This window comes from Hyperolius riggenbachi, chromosome 3 (genome assembly GCF_040937935.1).
Source record: "Hyperolius riggenbachi isolate aHypRig1 chromosome 3, aHypRig1.pri, whole genome shotgun sequence".
NCBI lineage: Eukaryota > Metazoa > Chordata > Amphibia > Anura > Hyperoliidae > Hyperolius > Hyperolius riggenbachi.
The window spans coordinates 286,711,083-286,738,288 of NC_090648.1; the positions used below are offsets into that span (position 1 = coordinate 286,711,083).

At 42.2% G+C, this 27,206-nt stretch overlaps 1 protein-coding gene across 2 annotated transcripts in view; it reads right to left on the minus strand.

Moving 5' to 3' along the window:
• Positions 1–27,206, minus strand: part of LOC137563686 (hepatocyte growth factor receptor-like) — a 179,622-nt gene that overhangs the window by 152,083 nt on the left and 333 nt on the right. The window contains exon 1 of one of the 2 annotated variants that reach the window (XM_068276438.1): positions 27,131–27,149. The exons of the other annotated variant lie outside the window; for it this stretch is intronic. The gene's annotated coding sequence lies outside the window, so the exon portion shown is untranslated. Of the gene's footprint in view, positions 1–27,130; positions 27,150–27,206 lie in introns of those variants that run through there. 2 annotated transcript variants of the gene reach the window in all.

Genomic DNA, 27,206 nt, shown 5'->3' on the forward strand with positions numbered 1-27,206 from the left:
GGTCTGAGTGCTACCACGTAGTGATCGCAACGGCAGACAACCAGAGAATGACCAGCACCCAGTATATATAGCAAAGCGCTCTCCAGCGCCTCCCCTATGTGCTGGACCAATGGCAGGTGGTAAAAATGTCAGCTGACCCTTTTCTGGCTGTCATATAAGCTCTGCCTCTCAACGCGCGCGCGCGTCCTTCTGAACCTGTGTGGACTAGCAGTCCCAGCCACACCAGACATGTCTTGCAATGTGACCACTGATTCAGGCGCGGGGACCGCCGCCCCGCTCTGTAAGCGAGCGGCGGTTTCCCCGCGTCCAGCCGCAATGCCAGCTGCTTTGCCATGCGTACAATCCGCCGCATCCAACGCGGACTCCACCGCTCTGCCCATGCGGCATGCGGCAGTTTCTTCGCGTTGTGCCGCCATGATAGACGCGGAAACAACCGCCTCACTCTGAGCCCTTGCGGCGGCTTTTCCGCGTTTCCTCACAAAACCTCTCCCACAAGAGGCTCTGATTACCGCGGTACTCTGGGCAAACTGCCACAATGTAACAATGTTCACAGACAGGAATTAGCTGTTTACAGCTGTCTCTAACAGCCAAAACAGCTAGGAGCAGCTACATAACCTGCCCACAGTAAAAATGTCACCATGTAATACATGTCAGAATGTGAATCTGGGAGAGGCAAGATTTTACAATGATCAAACACTGACTAAATCATTTATACATAATTATGGTAAAAAATGAAGCACTTTTTTTACTACATTATTTTCACTGGAGTTCCTCTTTAAGTATTAGTTAATTTACAAAATGTCATCTAAGTGAATGGCAGCTACTAGGCCTGGCTGGCTGACATTGAAGGCACTGTAAATTTGCATATTGAAAGAATTTACAGCTCATCTCTAGTTAGGGTTTTTTGTGTCCTGGGGTAGCGGTAGGCACTGCTGGGAACAAGGACCCTCATTTCTGCTGAACATTTAGACACAACCGTTATGATGCAGCCTATGGAGAACTTCCCCAACGTGCACTAGACTGAGGACATACGCGCTGGGTGAAAAATGGAGGCTCATCAGTCTTTCATGAATGATCAGAAGAGCTTTTGTTAGGAATCTTTAATTTCAGCTGGCTTTGTAGGCCAGGCAGCACTAACTGAAGTAGCTGCTTGAATCCTTATTAGAGATAGCTTTGAAGAGTCACACTATGAGATTTCTTTTGTCCCATAGATACATTAGAGGAAAATAGCTGGAAGGCTGTGTCATATAGGCAGAAGGGTGACAACCAACAGCACTTCACAGTCTACTGGGCAGGAAGCATTTACAAAAGTACTACAGGAAAATGCTATGCAGATTTATCAGCATTTATAAAATATCTGCAACCTTAGAATTTTGTTTCAGACATACATAAAGTATTCATTGTGGAGAGCCTTTAAAAAACGTGTTTATGTATATTGTGCTTGCACCGTAGTAGCCTTATCTCTCTTTCCAATGACTTCTCATTAATTTAAAAATCTACAAGATATACTAGTTTTGAAGTGAAACTGAACTTTTGAAGTAACCAGACATCAGAAGATTCTCACCTTAGGCCCGGTTCACATCAGCGTTCCCTGTCCGGATCCGCCTGATCGGATCCGGACCGTATACTGTACAAACGGAACGTACGTTCCGCATAGCAATGCAAAGGCTATGCAGACGTTCACACGCGTCCGTTTCGTACAGTACGGAGCCGGACCGGATCCGGACACTTTTCCAACATGCGCTATTTTTTGGTCCGGCTCATCCGGCCCACGCGCCCGGACCGGAGCCTGACTGCACCATCCGGAAACAGAAAACCAATGAGAAACGGAAGCACAGAACACACTGGCTACAAACACCTGACGTTCTACCCCACTTCCTATGCATATTGTAGCGGCGATTTTGGATGGGGACACATGGGCAAGCATTTTGGAGTGGAGCAGCAGTGATTTTAAACGTGCTGGAGATGTTGGCAGTATGTCGGAGGTGGAGGTGAGTGCTAAACAGCGGAGGGCCTGATTCCACAGGTCCACCTTCTGCTGACCTCCCAGACCCCAACATTTTTATTCTATTTCTACTATCTTTTTCCAAACGGATCCGGATCGCATCCTGATGAACACCTGATGCAACCTGACCGGATCCGGATCGGATCCGGATCAGAACCGTACGGTTCCGATCCGGATCCGGTCCGGATCCGGTCAGGTCATCCGGTCCGTTTGGCAGAGAACCGCAAGTGTGAACCGGGCCTAACCAATCTTGGGATTCACTGCAATACTAAGGAGCTAGTTAGGTACCCCTACAGCTTATTAGCATAGACTAATGCACTTAAATATGCACAAAAACATGCTATACTTATGGGACACAAAATGTAAAATGTAGTTAATAACAATCAGTACTATGTTACTGCACAACAATGTGACAAAAAATTAGCCTGTTTGAATAAATTTCATTATACAATGAGACACATTAAAAAAAATCATGTTAAAGAGAATCTGAAGCCAGATTAAAAATGGCTTTTTACCTTATATCCATGTGAGGCATGTTTGCCCTTGCTAAAACGCAGCTATCCCATGGCATAACGAGGGGTGCCTATACAGCGAAGGACCTGATTCCACAAGTGCACCTTCTGCTGACCTCCCAGACCCCAAAATTTTTATTTATTTCTACTCTCTTTTGCCAAACGGATCCGGATCGCATCCTGATGTACACCTGATGCAACCTGACCGGATCCGGATCAGAACCGATTCGGATCCAATCAGGTCATCCGGTCCGTTTGGCAGAGAAACGCAAGAGTGAACGGGGCCTAATTCAATCACTTATAGTCAAATCAAGAGCCTACACTCCTGTGCCACTTACTGACTAAGTTTGACTTTCCTGGCCAGTTGCAAGTTTTCCTGTGAAATAAGCTGACCCAAGGGATGTCCTCTTCCTCTTACCCCTTCCTGCTGTTCATGCCAAGCTTTTGGCAGTTGGACAATGTGTGGGGTTCCTCCCTACATGTGAATCCATTCGCTTATTGCCCATAGTTATCTTTTGGCCCACAATTACTAGAGAGTTGCATTTTACAGGTACAGATGGGATTTGTTCTCAATGGAAGAGCAGAAGGCACAAGGGAGGATGTGAGAAATGTACAAACTTTGTGCTGGTTTATTTCTATTTTCTTAACTAATGGAATTTTCCTTTTCAGTTCACACAAGTCAAGTCAGTAACATTTACTATTAGTAGAGTATATTTCAATGACTTAATAATGCAGGAAACAACAGCTACCCTCATCAAGCTTACTTGCAGCCCTAATTTAGCCTTCAGCTATTAATGCATATGATAGTACATTTGCATTCATTAGCAACAGAACTAAGATTTTACATTGAACATTTGTACTTGTTGCAATCAATATACTGAAAGCATTTGTCTAGGCTATTGCAGGCTGCATCCAGTAGCTTCTTTCTGCCAGGAAAGTGGGTGTGTTTTCACCCACACAGAGCAAATCATCTGAGGAAGCTCGCCTCCCACACTGCTGAGAGAGGTAATTGTATGTGGCCAGTTCTGCAACATTATAATGCCATGTGAACCTAATTGCTCTGCTTTCAACAAGAAAGAATTGATCTTTTTTGTAACTTTTTATTGTTTACACAAACGCACTGGAAAGTAAAGGCAACTGTTTTAATACACAGTGAGCAGAGAGGAGCTAGCCATGAACTATTAATTAAATGCTATAAAGCTGTAGAGCTTCTGTCCCAAAGAGTTCATCTTTCTCAGCAGTACAGAGTAAGTGGGCATTCACAGTCACAGATAAGCTGGTACCCATGCCCAGTTCCTCCCTGACTACCTCACAAAACCTTGTTAATTGAAAAGTATAATATATTCCACAAACGCTTTGTGTTGCTGGATACGTCCTTAATAAAGTCACAAAGAATAAGTGGACAAGTTGCGGACCATATTTGTCTTTCTCATATTCCACACAGGCAGAGGTATTATCAAAACCAGTACAAAGAAAAATAGAGCAAAAATGGTGCTTATAAAAGGGTGCAAATGTGAAACAGTTGCTCAGAGCGACCAATGAGAATCCCTGCTCAGAGCATCTGCTCTACTTCTGCACCTGTTTTACTCCAATTCTCTTTGCATTAGTTTTGATAAATCTTCAATACTTACTTAAAAATACTTTCTACAAATGCTTACAAAAATACATGCCTAAACTAGAGCTATAATGTTATGATGAGCTAAGTGCAGTAACCCACTAAGAGAGTAATTTTGCAAAAAACACAAAAACTTACTGTAGTTTTGATCGGACTACAGTTAAAGGATACAAATACTTTTGCTACAGAATATACGAAAATAACTCTAGCTGCCATCTTGTTAACTGTGTATTTAAAAAGTGACCCCCATCCCCAGTGGCATATAACAAGTTTACTTACATCTGTAACCTGCAAATTAAGCCTACTTATGTAGTTCTATTTGTAATCAATTCCCTTATTGTCTGTTCTCTGGAGACAGATCAATTGTCAGACCTGATGTGTAGATAACACACCCTGTCACACTGACATGTATGTGGAAAGAGGTTGTAGGAAGAGAAGGGGAAGCACTCGGACATGCAGCTGACTCATTGCAGCTCTGCTGTACAGTGGTGTATACAAGCTTCTGTTAGCGAGGACGCATTCCTAAATATTAAGCAGCCAGGGAGGCCTCAGATTGCTTGGGGGGGGGGGGGGGGGGAGGAATCGATAATGGTTCTAAAAAGTTACCAATGAAGAGGCGGTTTGGGGTTGGAATTTGGCATATTTATGCTATTAACACACATGTCCTATAAGGTGTTTCTCGAGTAAAAAGGGACAATATAAACTGAGCATATGATGATAGAAAAATAATCAGAGGTTACCTTCAGAGGAAACGGCATGTCCCAACAATTTTTTTTATTTTCCTATAGCTACAACCAGAAGATGTACTACTGCTGCTAAGAGGAGGGTCCCTCCTCTTTGACCTTTCAGTCTTCGTTACTGGTCCTTCAGAAAGATGGATGGCTTCACTGTCCAACACAGAATCCAAGCTTTGTTAACCCCACTTCTAATTCCACCTGCTCTAATTTCTGGCAATACTGATAACATATCCATGCAGCTTTTACCCTAGGTAGCTTTATATATATCCATGCAGCTTTTACCTTATGTAGCTTTACATATCCATGCAGCTTTTACCCTAGGTAGCTTTACATATACATGCAGCTTTTGCCTTAAAGAGAACCCGAGGTGTGTTTAAAGAATGTCATCTGCATACAGAGGCTGGATCTGCCTATACAGCCCAGCCTCTGTTGCTATCCCAAACCCCACTAAAGTCCCCCTGCACTCTGCAATCCCTCATAAATCACAGCTATGCTGTGAGGCTGTGTTTACATCTGTAGTGTCAGTCTCAGCTGCTCCCCCACCTCCTGCATAGCTTCGGTCCCTGCCCCCGTCCCTTCCCTCCAATCAGCAGGGAGGGAAGGGATGCAGGCGGGGACTGAAGTTCTGCAGGAGGCGGGGAGAGCAGCAGACTGACACTATAGAGATAAACACAGCCAGCTCTGACAAGCTGTTTGTCAGCAGCGTGGCTGTGATTTATGAGGGATTGCAGAGTGCAGGGGGACCTTAGGGGGGTTTGGGATAGCAACAGAGGCTGGGCTGTATAGGCAGATCCAGCCTCTGTATGCAGATAATATTCTTCAAACCCACCTCGGGTTCTCTTTAAAGGGAAGGTCCAAGCAAAATAAAAAAATGAGTTTCACTTACCTGGGGCTTCTACCAGCCCCATGCAGCCATCCTGTGCCCTCGTAGTCACTCACTGCTGCTCCAGTCCCCCGCTGGCAGCTTTCCGACCTCAGAGGTCGGTGGACCGCATTGCGTACGTTTTTACGCATTCCCGCTTGTGCAAGAACATTAACACATACATTTTTAAAAGTTACTGGTTCAATGCATACATTTTTACGCATTGAACCAGTAATGCGTATAAATGTATGCGTTAATGTTCCTGCACTAGTGGGAATGCGTAAAAACGTACGCAATGCGGCCCACCGACCTCCGAGGTCGGCAAGCTGCCAGCGGGGGACTGGAGCAGCAGTGAGTGACTACGAGGGCACAGGGTGGCTGCATGGGGCTGGTAGAAGCCCCAGGTAAGTGAAACTCATTTTTTTATTTTTGCTTGGACCTTCCCTTTAAGTAGCTTTACATATCCATGCAGTTTTTCCCTTAGGTAGCTTTACATATCCATGCAGCTTTTGCCTTAAGTAGCTTTACATATCCATGCAGTTTTTACCTTGGGTAGCTTTACATATCCATGCAGCTTTTACCCTAGGTAGCGTTACATACCCATGCAGCTTTTACCCTAGGTAGCATTACATATCCATGCAGCTTTTACCCTAGGTAGCATTACATATCCATGCAGCTTTTACCTTAGGTAGCTTTACATATACATGCAGCTTTTACCCTAGGTAGCTTTACATATACATGCAGCTTTTACCCTAGGTAGCTTTACATATCCATGCAGCTTTTACCCTAGGTAGCTTTACATATCCATGCAGCTTTTACCCTAGGTAGCATTACATATCCATGCAGCTTTTACCTTAGGTAGCTTTACATATACATGCAGCTTTTACCCTAGGTAGCTTTACATATACATGCAGCTTTTACCCTAGGTAGCTTTACATATCCATGCAGCTTTTACCCTAGGTAGCTTTACATATACATGCAGCTTTTACCCTAGGTAGCTTTACATATCCATGCAGCTTTTACCCTAGGTAGCTTTACATATCCATGCAGCTTTTACCTTAGGTAGCTTTACATATCCATGCAGTTTTTACCCTAGGTAGCGTTACATACCCATGCAGCTTTTACCCTAGGTAGCGTTACATACCCATGCAGCTTTTACCCTAGGTAGCTTTACATATCCATGCAGCTTTTACCCTAGGTAGCATTACATATCCATGCAGTTTTTACCTTAGGTAGCTTTACATATCCATGCAGCTTTTACCCTAGGTAGCTTTACATATCCATGCATCTTTTACCCTAGGTAGCGTTACATATCCATGCAGCTTTTACCCTAGGTAGCTTTACATATCCATGCAGCTTTTACCCTAGGTAGCATTACATATCCATGCAGCTTTTACCTTAGGTAGCTTTACATATACATGCAGCTTTTACCTTAGGTAGCTTTACATATCCATGCAGCTTTTACCCTAGGTAGCTTTACATATCCATGCAGCTTTTACCCTAGGTAGCATTACATATCCATGCAGCTTTTACCTTAGGTAGCTTTACATATACATGCAGCTTTTACCTTAGGTAGCTTTACATATCCATGCAGCTTTTACCCTAGGTAGCTTTACATATCCATGCAGCTTTTACCCTAGGTAGCTTTACATATACATGCAGCTTTTACCTTAGATAGCTTTTATAATTTACGTTTTCTTCATATGATCTGTTTAAATTGAGCAGATTTACTTCAGTTTATATATGATTGGTTAATATGGATTACTCTTCTCTGAGTACTATATTTTGCTCTTTGCACTACCATTAAAAAAAGCTAAACTTAGCCATCAATGAAAAATGATGTGCTTTTAATTCCAAATTGAACACAATAACATACTCTCGCACTGAATTCCACAATTGTAGATAAATAGTAATAATACAGTATTAAGGGATATCACTACACAAATCAATTTCCAATTCTAAAATCATCCATATTCTAAGAACACAAATGACAGGTAAAGTAGAATAAATATATTTCCAGTTATTAGAGTACTAGAATTGCAGATATTGCATTGCTCTTTGCCTTAAAGTGGGATAAAACTCTGACATAACATTCAATAAAAATGTGTTTTCTTACTTTTTTATTACCCATACAGTTACCATACAGTGGGATGCGAAAGTTTGGGCAACCTTGTTAATTGTCATGATTTTCCTGTATAAATCATTGGTTGTTACGATACAAAATATCAGTTAAAGTGGACCCAAATAAAAAATACAAGATTTCAGAAATAAAATCTATTTTCTAAATTATAATAATAAATAGCAGCCTTTTTTCAGCTGCATGATGACAAATATAAAATATTTTACATTTATTGGAGGAACCCCTCCCTTCCTTTCAAATTGCCGGGATTTTTCCGGCAAACTGGTGGAGTAGATGGTGTCCGGCAATGGAGGAATTGCTAATGGCTGCCCCCAGTATAACCCTAGCTATGAAAAGAGAAGGGTGAAAAGCATGCACTGAAATGATCATAGGTTTGAAGGAGTGTTTATTTATCTTTGTTTGTGTCAGCGTGGTGCAACTAAATATTTTTAATTAAAAAAATGTTTGGTTTGGGTCCGCTTTAAATATATCATATAGGAGACACACACAGTGATATTGGAGAAGTGAAATTAAGTTTACTGGATTTACAGAAACTGTGCAATAATTGTTTAAACAAAATTAGGCAGGTGCATACATTTGGGCACTACAAAAAAGAAATGAAATCAGTAATTAGTAGATCCTCCTCTTGCAGAAATTACAGCCTCTAAATCAGGAATGGGCAAACTTGGCCCTCCAGCTGTTAAGGAACTACACGTCCCATAATGCATTGCAGGAGTCTGACAGCCACAGTCATGACTCATAAAGACAAATGCATTGTAGGACTTGTAGTTCTGTAACAGCTGGAAGGCCGAGTTTGCCCATGCCTGCTCTAAACACTTTATGTAGGTTCCAATGAGAGTCTGGATTCTGGTTGAAGGTATTTTGGACCATTCCTTTTTACAAAATATATGTAGTTCAATCAGGTTTGATGGCTTCCGAGCATGGACAGCTCTCTTTAACTCACACCACAGATTTTCAATTATATTTAGGTCTGGGGACTGAGATGGCCATTCCAGAACGTTGTACTTGTTCCTCTGCATGAATGCCTTAGTGGATTTTGAGCAGTGTTTAGGGTCGTTGTCTTGTTTAAAGATCCAGCCCCGGTACAGCTTCAACTTTGTCACTGATTCCTGGACATTGGTCTCCAGAATCTGCTGATACTGAGTGGAATCCATGCGTCCCTCAACTTTGACAAGATTCTCAGTCCCTGCACTGGCCACACAGCCCCACAGCATGATGGAACCACCACCATATTTTACTGTAGGTAGCAGGTGTTTTTCTTGGAATGCTGTGTTATTTTTCCTCCATGCATAACCCCCTTGTTATGCCCAAATAACTCAATTTTAGTTTCATCAGTCCACAGCACCTTATTCCAAAATGAAGCTGGCTTGTCCAAATGTGCATTAGCATACCTCAAGTGGCTCTGTTTGTGCTGTTGGCGGAGAAAAGGCTTCCTCTGCATCACTTTCACATACAGCATCTCCTTGTGTAAAGTGCGCCGAATGGTTGAATGATGCACAGTGACTCTATCTGCAGCAAGATGATGTAGTAGATGATTGGTGCTGGTCTGTGGGTTGACTCTGACTGTTTTCACCATTTGTCACTTCTGTCTATCCGAGATTTTTCTTGGTCTGCCAATTTGAGCCTTAAAGGGAACCTTAACTGAACGGGGGGTAAAGAGTTTTACTTACCTGGGGCTATTACCAGCCCCCTGCAGCAGTCCTGTGCCCTCGGCGCCGCTCTGGAATCCTCTGGTCCCCCGCTGTCACTTAGTTTCGTTTTTGACGACTCACGAGTCGTCGGCCGCCATGCGTATTGTTGGACGCATTCACCAATGCAAATAGCGGTATCGCGGACCGCAGCGCATACAAAAACACGCGTTGCCGCATATCTACGCGTGCGGAATGCAGCAACGCGTATTTTTGTACGCGTTGCGGTCCACAATAGAGCTATTTGCATTGGTGAATGCGTCCAATAATACGCATGGCGGCCGACGACTGGTGAGTCGTCAAAAACGAAACTAAGTGACAGCGGGGGACCAGAGGATTCCAGAGCGGCGCCGAGGGCACAGGACTGCTGCAGGGGGCTGGTAATAGCCCCAGGTAACTAAAACTCTTTACCCCCCGTTCAGTTAAGGTTCCCTTTAACTTGAACTGAGCCTGTGGCCTGCCATTTCCTCAATACGTTCCTAACTGTGGAAACAGACAGCTGAAATCTCTGAGACAGCTTTCCGTATCCTTACACTAAACCATAATGGTGAACAGTCTTTGTCTTCAGGTCATTTGGGAGTTGTTTTGAGACCCCCATGTTGCTACTTTTCTGAGAAAATTAAAAGAGGAGGGAAACAATTGACCCACTTAAATACTCTTTCTCATAATTGGATTCACTTATGTATGTAGGTCAGGGGTCACTGAGCTTACTAAGCCAATTTGAGTTCCATTAATTAGTTCTAAAGTTTTGGAATCAATAAAATGACAACAGTGCCCAAATTTATGCACCTGCCTAATTTTATTCAAACAATTATTGTGCACTTTCTGTAAATAAACTTCATTTCCCTTCTCAAATATCACTGTGCGTGTGTCTTATATAATATATTTAACTGACATTTTATATTGTATCAACCAACGATTTATACAGGAAAATCATGACAATTGACAAGGTTGCCCAAACTTTCGCATCTCACTGTATTTGCTTTTGTCCACAAGTTATATTGTGTGTTAACAAATTACAAGGTCCCAAAGTACAGTTTTCCTGTTCTGAAAGCTGCCATTGCATTTTATTGCATAGCTGTTGTATTTATATATTAACATCTATCTAGTGATCACTACTTAGCTGCACACATACTAGAAGCAAAGACAGCTCAGTTTCAGCAGTTTGCTGATGTTCAGTAAATGTATCTGACAAAGGTATGCAAGCAAAAGATAATGTTATCACCTCTTTGGATGTGGCCAGAAACTGCCCACTGAAGCAAGAAGCTTTCCACTGAAGACTGAACTGCTGTGTTTAACTGTTTAAATGCTGTTCTGCTACAATTTTTTGTGGTAGTAGAATTTATGCTGTAAACAATCTTATAGAGAAAACAGGAAATGCTGAGTTTCATACCACTTCAAAGTGAACCTATTGAATGCCTAATGCAGCGTCTATAATTTCCATGCCATATACAGCACTTGACGCTTTCAACATCCCATGTCTGTTTTTCTGTTTCCACATTTATCGTATTGAAAATAAAATCTCTTGTCAAGCCCATTACCTGTATGAAACTGCCATTGTCTGACTCACAATCCACTTGCTTGTTCCTCCCCACCCCCAGTGATGTTGAGCAGGTGCTTTGCCCTGTAACTTGCTTGCAGCTTGTGAGCCAGACAGTGCCAGTGCCTATCGGAGTAATAGTCTAATGACATATTCCCTTCAACATTAGTAGCAGCTGTTTCACTTGGCTGGTGACCATCTATAATCTATGTCGTATGTCATATATGTTTATGTCCATATCTGAAAAGTGTGCCTGCACAATAAGACATAATCATTCTTAATGGGGGTTAGCAATCTTAACAAACACAATCATATAGCTTCTTTCTTCACAACACGTTCATACGTCTTCTTTAATGAATTGCTGCACCATAAGCAAGTGTTACACTTTTTGAGTCAAACACGGTTCTGTTCATCCAATGGTCTTAAATATCCACACAAGGAAAACTAATAATATATTATATCTTATATCTTATTCTTCAGCATTAGATTTGTTCTACCAGCCCAAGATTTTTGTCATGTTTAAATCCAACAGCAACTCCCTAAGCATTTGTAATTCTTAGGACTCCTGTCCTTACACTGAAAACCTCTGCTATACTGGCAAAACACATTAAAGCATGATATAAATGATGCTAGATTGCCTTATAAATTTCTAATAGCACCAATGTACTTGCCTTGTATTTGCTGTGACCATCGTGACCTAACCTAATTTATTTTGCTAAGCTCTGTTTACTGAAGACTCCTAGACAGATGAGACCAAAAGAGCAAATATGCAGAATATAATAAAAAAAAAGCAAGGGACATACTGCATTTGAAAGCAGCACAACACAATGACAAACAGAACTGGAATAAATAAATATTAATCCAAATAAGATTCAAAACAGATGTCTGATAAGCTAGAGCGACATTTATCTCTTTTGACAACAATAAGCAACAATAAAGACTGTATATGATTGCTATATGAACTACCTAGTATGCAACATACATTGACATTGAAGGAGGCTTTGTACAATGGAATACGGAACAAGAAAAATATGTATTTTTATTATTAGATGCACAACTGGATATCAATAAGCCCCCCTTGAAAAGCTTTAAATGAACCCCAACATCCACCAAGGAAAAAAAATAGACTCTAAAGTGCCACATGAGATGCTGTAAACAAACATATCTGGGAAGCATGTGCTCTCACAAGCATATGTTTTACCAGTATGTCCCCAAATACTGACAAGCCTGGTAGCATGTCCCCCAAAACACCAATCAGTATGTCCACCAAATACCAAGTATAGTCTATATGACCTACAAATAACAACTTAGGGCAGTGTGCTCCCTAGGAAAAGAATAATAAAAACTGCATGCATGTTTCCTTACTAACAAATTTGTGCAGTATGTTCCACAGAACAACTTTGAAGCAACAGGCAGATTGCTGTCTTACCCCCCACCCCCCACTCTGCTCTCCAGAATATACCCATCACTTGTACACTCATCTTATCTACCATGCTGATGACTTCTGCTGATCTACATCACACTATCTGAGTTGGGGGCCACGGAATGGTAGACATCAAATGTCATACAGGAAGCCTTTTATATCACTAATTTGTAATATGAATTTCTACCATAAATTCCTCAAAATTTAGGTCACAGGTGTCACACTCTAGTATTTATAGTATAGCTCTTAGGGATGCTCATTTGGATTCCGCGGAATTGAAATTTTTATACATCCGATCAGAAATCGGCATTTCCGTTCGAAACTCGGAAATCGGATTTCTGTGGAAATACCGCATTACCGCAACTCAGTCATTTTAGCCCAATCACAGAACTCTGAAGCATTGGGCCAATTAAAGAATAGAGAGAGAATGCAAAAAATGACCAAAAAAAGACTCCTCAGAAATTGGAATCCTAAAATCCGCAGAATCAATAAACAGCATTAGAGTAAATCGGAATTTCTGCAGAATGGGAAATCTGCATTTCCGACCATCTCTATAGCGCTAAATAACAAATGGTAATGTTACAGGAAAAGTGTAGTTCACTATGCAAATTGTCTCTTCCCATCCCAAAGTACTGGCATATACAAGGCCCTGAAGGCCTGGTGTTGGGCAACCCCGATTTAAGTGCTTATGGCAAATAGTAATGGTCATGTCTAGGAAAACTCATGGAGAAGCATGTGATTTGATTTATAAGCTGATAGATTTGCAAAGCTCTGATTTACTGTGGTCACATCCTGCTTTGAGCACATACCTGTAATCCTGACTAGCAAATCAGAGACTTATATATCTATCACCTGACCAAACTGATCACATGCTTCTCCATGAGTTCTCCTAGATATGACCAAACCCTAATGGCAAACCTGTGCTAGGAAGAATGAGGAAGACTAAATTGCTTTCCTCCATGTAATTTGCCTTACCATCATAATCATATTCATCTTTGAGGGTAGGTTCACATTGTGACGTTAAAGTCGCGTGTTATAGCCCTTTCTAAAGTGTACAAATGCACTGCAATGCAAAGTCAATGCTACATTCACAGTGCACGCGTTGCGTTATAGTGTAACGCAGCACGTTCTGTGAAAGTAGTGCTTGCAGTGCATTTGGCACGTTATGGGCTGCGTTACTGTGTTTGCACATGCTCAGTGGATTTTGTTTTTAATAAAAAAAACTAACGCATGCGCCGTTTTGGGCGCATCAGGATGCCACGATAACAGCGCATTTGATGCGACATTAAAGTCGCATTGAAATGACAGCTAAACGCAACGCAATATAGCATAACGTGTACTAACACATTATGCTTTTGCGTTGCGTTACTACCTGCGGACGGTGCGACCTTAACGTCACACCAACAACGCAACGTCAACTGTGAACTTAGCCTGAAACACAGCTGGACTAGGCAAGCCCCCAATACAACACCATGTTATACATGCAGGGCCGTATCTCTTAAGAGTCACCCGTGGGCCGGTGCCATGGGCGGGTCCTCAGGGGGGGCGGCAAAATATTGGGTGTTATTTAATGTTTACATTTTTTTTTTTTCCTCTGGAGACAGTGGACCTCGTTTTTTTTTCTTGTTGGTGAAGGAGGGGGGGAGGGGGGGGGGGTTGAGTCTGGTACGGGTTATGGTAGCTGCAACTGGCACCCGCCCACCCCAGCCATACCTAGCGGTGGTTTAGTCCCGACAACAGGCTGGGCTGAGCCTGCGAGTGAGCATGAGCACACCACCGGCCAATTAGCTGCGAGGGGCAGGCCACCTTTGGGGACACAGACAGGCAGTTTAAATGTGCATTTGTGTGCACTTTTGTATGTAAGTTATGCTTCCTTTGCATGGCCCTTTATGCCATGGGAGCGCCGTGTTTATCATCTTTCGGCTGCTCTCCTCGCCACTCGCCAGTGCCAAGCAGCAACACGGGGAGAATAAGACAGACAGCCCGACTGCAGAGAGAAGCCCCGCCCCCCACATCGTAGGAGGGCAGCCAGGAAGGGAGAAGACAACGAACACAAGCCCAGGGGGAAGGATGTAGCACACTAGGTGCACCAGAGAGCTGCCTGCTCTATGGCTGATTGTGTGCCCACCCCCTCTCAATCCCGGGGAATTTGAAAGAGCCAGGCATCAGTGAAGTTACAGGGCTGCCTTGGCTGGGGACAGATCTGCGTGCATGGGGAGCAGGAGGTGGGGAGAGATCAGCCTGCTGGTGACAGTAATGGCAGCTGTATAATGACAGGAGCAGAGAAGCATCATAAAAGGTACACGCACTATACTAGTGATAGCTGGCTGATACATTCCTGTGTCTGAATTACCTGTGATTGTCCTGCTAAATTTTGGCTCCATATGTTCCATCTCTTCCCGCTCTCCTCCCTTCTCTGCCATCTCCTACTGTCCCTCTATCTATCCGCCTTCTCTCCCAGTCTGCTCTGTCTTTCACTTCTCATTCTTACTTTCCTGTATCTCATTAAATAATGTATTTATTGTCCTGTTTTTGTACCTGAGCTGAAGCTCGGGTACAGAAAGATGCTTAGCTAAAGAGCGGGAAGCCTCAGGATCCTATTGAGGCTTCCCTCTGCGTTCTGCGGGTCCCCCTTGCCAAGCGCAGCTGCGCTCTTCTGGCATCAGCACAGCCGTCACGCATGTGCAGTAAGCTGGAGCTGCACACGCATAGCCGTGCTCGTCACAAGATTAGCGCAGCCCCGATGTGGAGGGAGTCTGCACTGGGTAGTGGGAGAGCAGATGACACTGAGGGAAGCCTCAAAAACTCAATAGGATCCTGAGGCTTTGCTCTCTTTGGCTAAGTATCTATTTCTGAACCTGAGCTTCAAGGGAACCTTAACTGTGAAACAAAAAAAAGTTTCACTTACCTGGGGCTTTCCCAAGCCCCCTGCAGCCGTCCTGTTCCCGCGCCGGTCCTCAAATGTCCTCCCGTCCCCCGCCACGGCTTACTTTCATTTTCGGCCGACTGCTAGTCGGCCCCCGGCAACGCGTCCTATTCTTCGCCTTCCCCGCCGTTAAGCGCGTCATGTGCAGGCTAAGTACGCTTGCACCTGTGCATGATGCGCTTCACGGCGGGGAAGGTGAAAAAAAAGGACACGATGCCGGGGGCCGACTGGCAGTCGGCCGAAAATGAAACTAAGCCGCGGCGGGGGACGGGAGGACACTCAAACACTGGCGCGGCCACAGGACGGCTGCAGGGGGCTTGGGAAAGCCCCAGGTAAGTGAAACTTTTTTTTGTTTCACAGTTAAGGTTCCCTTGAAGCTCAGGCTCTCGAGGATTATAAAGCATTTATTTCATAGTACTGTTATTATGTCTCTGTCGTCAGAGAGGCTCACAATCTAATCCTACCATAGTCATAGTCCAATTTCCTACCATATTATTATTATGTATTTATATAGCACTGACATCTTCTGCAGCACTCTACAGAGTACATAGTCATGTCACTGACTGTCCTCAGAGGAGCTCACACTCTAATCCTACCATAGTCATAGTCTAATGTCCTACCATATTATTATATATTTATATAGCACTGACATCTCCTGCAGCACACTACTAAGTACATAGTCATGTCACTGACTGTCCTCAGAGGAGCTCACACTCTAATCCTGCCATAGTCCTAGGCTAATGTCCTACCATATTTTTATTATGTATCTATATAGCACTGACACCTTCTGCAGCACATTACAGAGTACATAGTTACGTCGCTGACTGTCCTCAGAGGAGCTCACACTCTAATCCTACCACATTCATAGTCTAATGTTCTACCATATTATTATTATGTATTTATATAGCACTGGCATCTCCTGCAGAACATTACAGAGTACATAGTCATGTCACTGACTGTCCTCAGAGGAGCTCACACTCTAATCCTACCATAGTCATAGTCTAATGTCCTACCATATTTTTATTATGTATCTATATAGCACTGACACCTTCTGCAGCACATTACAGAGTACATAGTTACGTCGCTGACTGTCCTCAGAGGAGCTCACACTCTAATCCTACCACATTCATAGTCTAATGTTCTACCATATTATTATTATGTATTTATATAGCACTGGCATCTTCTGCAGCACATTACAGAGCACATAGTAATGTCAGTGACTGTCCTCACGGGAGCTCACACTCTAATCCTACCACAGTCATAGGCTAATGTTCTACCATATTATTATTATGTATTTATATAGCACTGACATCTTCTGCAGCACATTACAGAGTACATAGTCATGGCACTGACTGCCCTCAGAAGAGCTCACTATCTAATCCTACCATAGTCATAGTCTAATCTCCTACCATATTATTATGTATTTATATAGCACTGACATCATCTGCAGCACTTTGCAGAGAACATAGTCATGTTACTGACTTTTCTCAGAGGAGCTCACAATCTAATACCCACCACTATTTTGTGGGAGAGAACACTGGCTAATGTGTTTTTATGGTGGAAACATTTACTACTTGCTTGCTTAGGGTCACTTTACTCATATTCGGGGAGGAAGCAAGGGCCTACTGACTTTGGTTTGCACTCTTAGTAGGACATTTTTTTTTTCTACTTACACTCTTACTAGCAAATTGTCATTGGACACGCCCACTGCATTTTGTGGACACGCCCATTTTGGGTCGCAGCGCGCTTCGCGGACCGCCGTTGTTCTTTCATTGGGGGGGGGGGGGGGGGGGCGTCATAGGTCTGAGGTGCCTAGGGGAGCCCGAACCCTAAATACAGCCCTGTATACATGCCTGACATTCTTCTCTAATTACGCATCTCACGATTTATAAATAAAATCTTCAGCCTATTTGAAACACATTAAAGTTTCTTTTAAAGAAAAACAAATGTTTTGTGCAGTTAAGATTCTCCTACTGTTTTTGGTACCTGCTAGACCAATTCCTTCACTCGGTGCTTGTAAACATCATGTGATCTTGCTGGCCTATGAGAAGTTGGGAAATATCCCGTCTACTCATTGCAAAGAAAGGATGCAATCAGTGGTGAGAAGAGCCACTTGAGTGGGAGGGTAAGGGACAAGCTCATCTGTGGCCTGTAAGACTACTCCATTGAGAGGATATGTCCCCAGAGATGTGCCTCACTGTATATATAACCCAGTATTTCTTCTTTGCTCTAAAAGATTATTTACAGCATATAATATATTAACACAATGTTTTTTTTTTTTAGTAAAACAGCATTTAAAGGGTTACATCACAGGACTGACTTTTTCTACTGCAGGGGCTGCCGCATCTGAACTGGTGATTAGCTTATCTTCTGTATACATTCTTTACTTGACACAATTAAATAAACATTCTCTGGCTGTGCAAAAACTTATGCTAATGAGTCCTCTAGTGAAACACAGGTCAGAAATTACTGATGGTTGCATTTAAAACAGAATTACAACAGTTATAAATAAAATGCACCAGCAGCTTTCAAAGTAAATAAACTGAACTTTGGGAAGTTATAATTTATAAATGAATTATAATACTTGTGCACAAAAGCAAATAGGATTATTGTATGGGTTATAAAAAGTAGGAAAACACATTTTTGTTGAATATTTTGTCAGAGTTTTAAACCGCTTTAAATTGTGCAGTGCAATACCTGCATGAGAAATGTGAAGTCACTTTTCCTTAATGTAATTTTTAAAATAGTCCCCTAAATGTCATCATGAGCCAAACAAGAAGGAGGTGAAAAAAAGCCAAAAGTTCAGCCAGAAAACACTTGCATCAGAAGTCCTCTGGAGAGGGCAGAAGCTGGCGGGTTACTGAACTTATTTTTCAAAGACCGGACGCTAAAATATAAGTTCTGGCCGGATGCTGCCTTTTTAAGCTCGTACATTAATTCTAACTATTTTTGTCTCTTCACCATTAACATATACTATTAACAAAGCCTTGAAACTCAATCAAGAACATTTGTCATAATATGGCAAAGTATTAATGGTGAAGTCATAACATGACTAATGTAGAAAACAGCTATTCAAATCCCCTGCAGATTCCTGTGGCTGTACAGGAGTGAAGAATTATCTGTTATTGATAACACTCAGTAATTCCACTCAAATAGCTTTAAGACAGAAACACAAAAATAAGACATTTCCTCCTGAAGGATAATTATTTTTATATAAGTTATTTGTTTATTGATCTAAGTACAACAATCCAAACTACCAGAGGCCAGCGGGTATTGCTAAAGGGTTAGTAAATTAGTAACTGTATGATTACAGGCATATGCAGGCACCTGCAGCAAGAACTTTTTTAAAGGGCAATGACCAGATTTTCTGCTACTGCTATTAACCACCTTGGCATTCTGATTCTTTCCGGATTTTAGGGTCTAAAAGCGGTGCAATTTTTTTGCACCCTTTCAGACACTAAAACCTGGAAAAAGTCATGCTGCCAGGGAGATCTGCAGCAGCCCAGCAATCACTCATCTCTCTGGCTCCAGCGGAGAAGAAGAAGAAGAATGCCAGCCGACGTCGGGATCCCCGGGAGGTATGGAGAAACGCTCCCACTGCATGCATTGCTCTGCATTCAGCCTCCGGCGGCTACCCCGAGCAAAGGTTGGGATCACCGCTCTTAGCTGCAGTTTTCCGCCCCGACCCTAGCTCGGGATAACCGCCAAGGAGGTTAATGTCATGGCAGCAGAATAAAAAAAATCCTCAATATATTTGATCTGACTTTTTCAGAAATTAAACTTTTCAGCTTCTGGCACATATTTATTGTTATTTTTATTTATAGAGTGCCAACATAGTCCGTAATGCTGTACAACGTGCAAAACATACTACAATGGGTAGCATAGATACATGAGCAGCTTAGCATACTGTACAATCAGGACAACCAGTGACACAAGTAGATACATACAACTGATGTGCAGTTTGAATAACATCACCAATACAGATAGATGTTTATTTGATAAAATGCACAGAAACAAGAAACACAAGGGGGAGATTCCTGCCCTTGCGAGCTTACAATCTAAAGGGTAGTGGGGTTGAGACACTGGGGGAGTAGACAAAAGGGTTACCAGATGAGGCAGTGAGCTTTAAATTATAGCTATAGCAAATTATTAGTTGTCTGAAAAGGTGTGTACCTTTGAAAGTTACAAAAATACTCTAAGGGAGATCAAAGCGTCATGATTATACCATTTATCTATTTATTAATCAACAATGAAAGTACAAAACTCATGAAGCAACACATAACATTCATATATATATCCTGGGTTTTGTGCTGTCTCATGGGTTTTGTACTGTCATTGTTGATTAATAAATGGTATAATTATGACGCTTTGATCTCCCTTAGAGTATTTTTGTGGTTTCCAATGCATTTTAAGGTGAGACAAGCAAACGGTACATATCCCGTTACCCCTCAGTTTTGTACCTTTGAAAATTACCAGGCTTGGAGCTTTCCCATCAGTCAGCATGGCTGCTGAAAGAGACAGGGATTCCCACCTGCACTTGGTCTCTTCCCTGTCTAAGGGCTTGCTTACACCACTAGTGGTCCTGGGCAGTCCTCACTGCTCTGCAGCACCTCCTAATTGCTGCTGCATTAGCTTCCCTTCACATTTATGGTTTCATTCACATTGACAATGGTGTGACATCATAAAGAAGTCAGACAAGCTGCAATTAGGCGTAGTCGAAATGAGGCCCCATTCATGTTCATTAAAAGCTGTTTTCCAGCACTACCCACCAGTGCAGTGTGTCCTGCTTATTGTTTATTAGCCTGATTTTTCACTGCAATCCTCCACTTTTCTATGGGTGATCGTCAATCCATCCAGAAAAGGACTGAAGATTTCCCTGTGTAATGTGATCAATAGTGAAGGAGCCACTAAAAGAGCTCGCCACGTCTGAGGTCTCTGCATCACATGGTGTAGAGCACAGGTGTCAAACACAAGGCGAATGCACAGCCTCCTTGCCATTTTATGTGGCCCTCGAGAGCTTCAAATGTGCATCATTGTAAGCAGTAAAAGAACAACAGTACACAGCAGTTCCAGCCAGAGTAGCAGTGTTTCTGGTTGAAAGATTGTCCAATTGAGCCAGGGTGCAGTAAAAAACCCCACAGGAACCCCTCTGTGAAATTAACATAATCCAACCCCGCCCCTGTGTGGCTGGTAAAAAACACAAAGCTACACACCTTTCCCCCTGGCACCATCTCCCCACATAGTAGTGCAGAGGAGCAGTGTAATATTTAGCTGCTCCAGCGCTGCATCTTGTTTTTTCCATTCTTTCCTGCAGCTGCACGCTCCAAACTTCCTCACCTCCAGCTCCTGATTACATGACATGCATTCAGAGCCAGAGGTGTGCAGGATAGAGCATGTGGCTGTCAGGAAGATTAAAGTATATGTTATACGCTATAGCAGCATAGAGGGTGATATAGAGGCTGGGAACACGTAGAATCACTCGCGTTCCCAGCCTGTCGGCAGCTGTCGCCGAACCCGGAAGTAGCCGCCGGCGGGGACAGGAGGATCGGAGCCAGGCTGCAAGGGCACCATACAGCTCCAGGGGGCTGAGGGATGCCCCAGGTGAGTAAAAATCATTTTTTTATTTTGACTTAAGTAGTCCTTTAAAGGAGACCTAAAGCAGCACTGGAGCAGGCAAATACAACAATGCTCCACTGGCCTACTCTGCAGAAGGGGGAGGAGCGGGATCCAGGCCCCCACGGTCACTACAGTTATGTCACATTATTTGAGACTGTTCTATAAATGTCAAATCTTAATAAACAATATGACCTGCGATGGCCCCTTACACGATTGAATTTGACACCCCTGATGTAGAGTAACCCAAGATACAGAATGTAGGCCCGGGTGGGGCCCATGGGTGATATCAGCTTATAGAAAAGCATGCAGAGAGCCTGTGATCAGCTGCTCAGTACGAGTTTCGTTCTACTAGGCATGCCGGGACCATACTATGCCGTGGCCAGTATGGACAAGCTTGTGCACGGTGAGAGTATGCATGAAAAGCATATTTAACAAACACTTACCAAACATATTTAGCAAGACCTAGCACTGAAACGGTGGGGTGTAGGAGGATGAGGAAGCCACTGGACTATACAGCGGCTGTCCTCTACTGAAGTATCTATTTTTAATTTGCTTCAAGTATGCTTTTAAATACAGCAGATGGATAATCTACTTCACACTGAACATTCCCTGATAGGAAATGATTTATCCTTAGTAACTATAGCATATAGAATGGAGGGTTCAGCTCCAAATGCATTATTAACATTCACTAACTTATCCATGCTTACCATATGGAAATCAACATTACTAGTGTACACATGAAAGCATATTTGGCATAACCACCAACTAACCTAATATTTTCTGGACTAATACTTTCACTACAAACAAGAATGTGACATGATGTAATGTTCTTGCTGTAGTGGGAAAACAAATAAAGGGCATGTCCAGCAGATCCTGTGGGAAGGCTTTGGGCTGTATTTGCAATGGAACACCACAGTAACTACTGTTATTGTTTTCAGTGTAACCAATAGCTTCAGTAATACTACTGATTGCACAAACCCACTGATTGTGATATTGTTGAACCTGACAGTGGGAATACCTTATAATCAGGCAGGATAATATTTGCTAATAAACTTATACCCAGCATTATCACTCCACAGTTCAGGAAGGGAGAAAGCATTGCTTCTGAATCTCTACAGTCAAACTTAAAGCCTTGGTTCAGATTTGTGTTTTTAATGCATATCGTGTGAAATCATGCATCATAATTTATAAAGCACACATTTTATGCACTGCACATAAACAGTGTCTGCACTTACTTTTACATTTTTTATCACAAAGTTTGCAAAACTATCTTCCTGGCCCAATGTCAGATGCTGCTGGGTAAGACCAAACAGCAGTCTGTGAGGTGTCTAACCCCCCCCCCCCCCCCCTCCGATAGCCCATAGTCACCCTCTAAAAAGTAGTCAAAGAAGATCTAGAGAGACAAACAGCCAGACTTTCACTGAGAACAGAGCAGATCCCCAGATCCTACTCACCTTTCTCCCTATGCTTCTGAAATTAACTCTTAGCGACCAGCAGTGCAACACAATAGCTCTGCAGAGTCTCATAATCAATTCCTTTCTATCTCTGCCCAGTCTGTAATAAAGCATGTACCCTTCCCACACCTTATCAAGAGGGTTTCTAAAAAGTTAAAGGAAAGTGACTTATTGCAGGCAGGGCGATGACACACATGACCTACATGACACATGACATACAGAAGGTGCTAAATGCTTTATTACGCACTGAGCAGGGAGGAACTGCTGGACAGTAGTTTTAGTGCTAGCCAGAAAAGTTTCATTCTCTCAACAGTGGAAAGAGGTGGACTTGGTTGGGAAGATTTTCTATGTGGTGGGGAAAGAATATATAGAGCAAAATGTACAGAGGTGCAATGGACAAAACTTTATGTACTGCTAATTCATGTAAATTTACTATCATATACATTAAAAATAGCTGAACTAGGGATCTAAAGATGAGACGCTTAGGCAGAATGAAAAATCAAAGAAAGCATGTCCTTGTGAGTTATATTATATTAGTAAATGGGGGAATGGGTATGTACTAATTCTCAAATCTAAAAATGTCTACACGCGCTTAAAGTTCAAATCTAATTTTTCTTTTTATTGGATAAAACTCCTCAATAAAAACCTCAATTACTTATACCAAATATTGCACTTTATATAGTCACTCATTCAACCTGCACCACTCTTTCATTCACATACTAGAAGGGCCCTTCTAAAAAAAGTTCATTGGACTTTTTTTAGAAGGGCCCTTCTAGTATGTGAATGAAAGAGTGGTGCAGGTTGAATGAGTGACTATGTAAAGTGCAATATTTGGTATAAGTAATTGAGGTTTTTATTGAGGAGTTTTATCCAATAAAAAGAAAAATTAGATTTGAACTTTAAGCGCGTGTAGACATTTTTTGTATTTTCTGGCTGTTTATGAGGTTTTAAGGGACCCCTCAGTACTACACACTGCTCGTTGTAATAGCTGATCCCCTCCAAGCGCCTGGTAAAACTTTATTCTAATTCTCAAATCTATTTGTTGGATGTTGTTCAATACAAAGTGCCATGTGTCATTGATGGAACTGCCATTATGAAAGTTTTCAGTGTAGAGGAAAAGGTCACTGCTAGCTTTACTGTACTGATGAAGGTTTATGTCTGGAATACTGCTTAGTATGATAATGTCCCACATAATATAGTGTGAAGGTTAGGCAAAAAATTGAGAAGTAAAGTTAATGCTTTTTGGTTTTATTGCTGACAGTTTTTTGGCACACTGTTGATTATGCCGGGATAATTAGTGCCGAATGGTAGATTACACAATAGAGAAGCCCCAGTAGAGTTGAACAATTCAGTAGCTGTTATCAGCAGGCTGTTGCTTTGACAAGTAGGCCCATTTATTTAGGGTCCTCTCCTAGAAGCACTTGTTCAGCACTGAAGGGACACAGGCTGGTATATCACTTGCTACATTTCTGACAATCACACATTACAGCCAAGTGCATTGCCTACTGCCTACCTCCTGTTCTCTTCCATTAGCACATCAATGGGGCCCCTAAGTTACTGGCCACTGTGGCCAGGAGACACAAACCAGTGATGCAGGCTGGCAGTAGGCTGAGGTTCACACTTTAATTCTAATATACAAATGACAAACTAAAGACCATATAAAGCGGCAACCATCAGAACCCACTGGCTGTAAATTGTTTCAATCCAGGTCAAAGTCTAAACTAAGGACTGATTTAATCATTTAATTGATGGTGGTTATGATGAAAATAGCTGATATCTGAATGGGATATGAAAAATGATATGAGCTCATAGTTCCATGCCTCTGGCCATGAATCTTCATCCCTAGCCTGCACCTCTCTGACAAGATTCACAGCTGTACTACATACAATGCAATAATATATCATATCAAGACCTGCGACTTCCTGCTACTCACAAACAGGTTTGGTTGATGATTTTTAAAGGAAATCTAAAGTGTGAGCTTTCTTTCCTTTTAGAGAATGTAAATGCTAGCTGTTTGTACTTTTTTGGCTTTCATATTCTGGGCCATTAACTCAGAAAGATGGAAAGTAGAGTTTAAGTCAGTGACACAGAACGTATTTAATGCAAAGTAACAGTCCAAAATCAGACAAGCATCTTTTTTAACAAGAAAATCAGTGATGGAAGCTTTTATATTCTGTTTTGTTTTTCTAAATATAAGGATGGAAAACCATGGGAACACCCCTTTTGCAAAATGAGGTACTTCTGTTATTTGATGTAAACACACAAGATGCTATTGCCCCTTTACCAGCTTTTAGCATAGGAGGGAGGTTAATTAAAATTCAGTGTATCAGATATCAGAGTGACGACAATACAGAAATACACTCATGTATGCTCGCTATAAGGAATTCATTAGAATTGTATTATGTAAAGCTGTATTTTCTCAAAGCAGTTCAAAATTCTCCACCCTCTTAATTCCTGAAGGATTACAGGAACCTTAATGGAAGTAACATAGGCTGCATTCAGGAGAAACTGAGTAATATTGTACAGTCAGTGTGTCCTAAGGTGTATAAAGGAAAATACATTGTAGACTCTACTACTATAGTCTGCCAAAATGTACAGGAAATTATGGAGTTAAATGATGGCAGTAGATTACAATAGTAGCTCTAGAGACAGTTCATATATATTCGCTGGTTATAGTATAATACAGGCATTACAATTTATCATGCATTATAGAACACTCAGCGACTGTATGCAAACTCTCAATATATATAAGAGAGCTTGTCCCTCCTATGTCAAAGTCCACTGACAGTCACAGGCCTGCAGAAGGCTGAGCTGCAAATAAAATCTCTATTGCCCCTTGTGATTCCTGACGTAGCTAGGTGCGCTCCGTGCCTATATAATTAGCACAGACTTAAATGTTAAACTTATAAAACTTTACAAATTGAGTTGGTGAAAGGTTATAATTATCTCCTAAGCAGTTAACCACCGTTACCCAATTTCCTTTGGAACACACCTGCACAGTTGCAACACAAATGTAAACGTTTGCTCAACTTTGATTGACAGGCTTATCACAGTGATAAACATGGAGTCAGAAAGGAAAAAACAAGCAGATTTCAAGGTTGTTTGCCATGAATATACAGTAGTACATTGCAGTACCATGCCACATACGTTCCTCAGATATCCTCATAAAACAGACACTTGAGATGAATCTGATAAATTTATTTTTCCATTTTCAATCAGTAGATAACACCTGAGACTCTCAGCAGTGTCAGGGCAGATATGTACAGGGACACAATGCCTTTCTAGATGCAGGCACAGTGACACCAACATGCCAGTCCCACTCACACTTACTCCTGGCACCGGTCCCCAGCAGCACTGTCACAGTCCACAGCCAGGAAATCGCAGCAATTAGTGAAATATTCCAAATATTTCTTTCTATACTCATCTTTTACATTAACCCTGGAACTCACACACAGGATAAAGCCCTTGAATCCCCTGATCAGTGTGGATACAGGTGACACATGGCTGGGCTATGTAACACAAATGAGCAGCTTATGCATAGCTCTTATCAAACATAAACGTGGCATTGTCTGTCACACACAGTCATCACTTTCAGCTAAATCACTAATCCATCTATGACTCTGCGTACAAATCCAGTGGAGCAAGCAATGCTATATTAGTACTAAATTGACTTGTAAAAAGCATAAACACCTCAAATAAGTAAGAATAAAATACTTTGCAGATCTATATGTCGTGCTAACATACATGTGACAATGCAGGAGTGCTCTTGATGGCTACTGAGCTGTAATCAGCTTCGTTAGTTATGCTCCCTACACACGCTCCATCACCATTGCTATAAAAAAGTGATGCCTGATGCATTGCAATAAACAACAATAAACAAATGATGCTGCAACACGTTTGAATTCAACAATATATTGCCTATTGGATCTCTAGCAGAAGCGCTAGAATGAGGACCCAGTAGGCCTAATTAGCCACACATGAGTACTATGAATGGAATGATTGGTTGTTATCGTTTGATACGATCAACTAAAGCCTTATACACACGCTTGATCAAAGTAGGCTGAGGTGGCCGTAAATTACTATATCAGCTGATAATCAGGTGTGTGTACAGAGGCGCCCGATCCCCGACTCGCGGCACGCAAATGATCCGCCTGGCGGTGGCGAATCAATTCACCCACAGTGGCGGCTAATGTCATTGTTCATGCCGCTCCTCCACTGCGTGACGTTTACGCACCCTTCATAACAACACATCGCATCATCAGCTATACAGCTGACTCGCATCTGTGCAACCTAGCCCAGCGATGTCGCTCAAGGGGATCGGGTCCTTATATCCGATGGGCGACATCCATTAAAGGTGTGTATGCCCCTCAACACCGATTATCGAACCGATCCACCAGGACTAATAGGTCTACAAGGACAAGTCTACAAGGACAATAATCACTGTCTTTTACTGTCATCGGGACTCATTTTTAAAAAAAATGTTTTTTCTCCCCCTTGTTCCTCCTTCATTTCAGACGACAGCAGTCGACTGTGTGCACAGAGTGCACGTGTAAGGTGCAGCACATTGCCCTCAAGCAAAGTGTTCCTGATGCAAGTGTGACACACAATCCACCTGTAAACTGTCAGTCCTCCTCTTCTCACTCATCCCATCCTACACTGATGGACACATCCGCAGCTAATACTCAGCC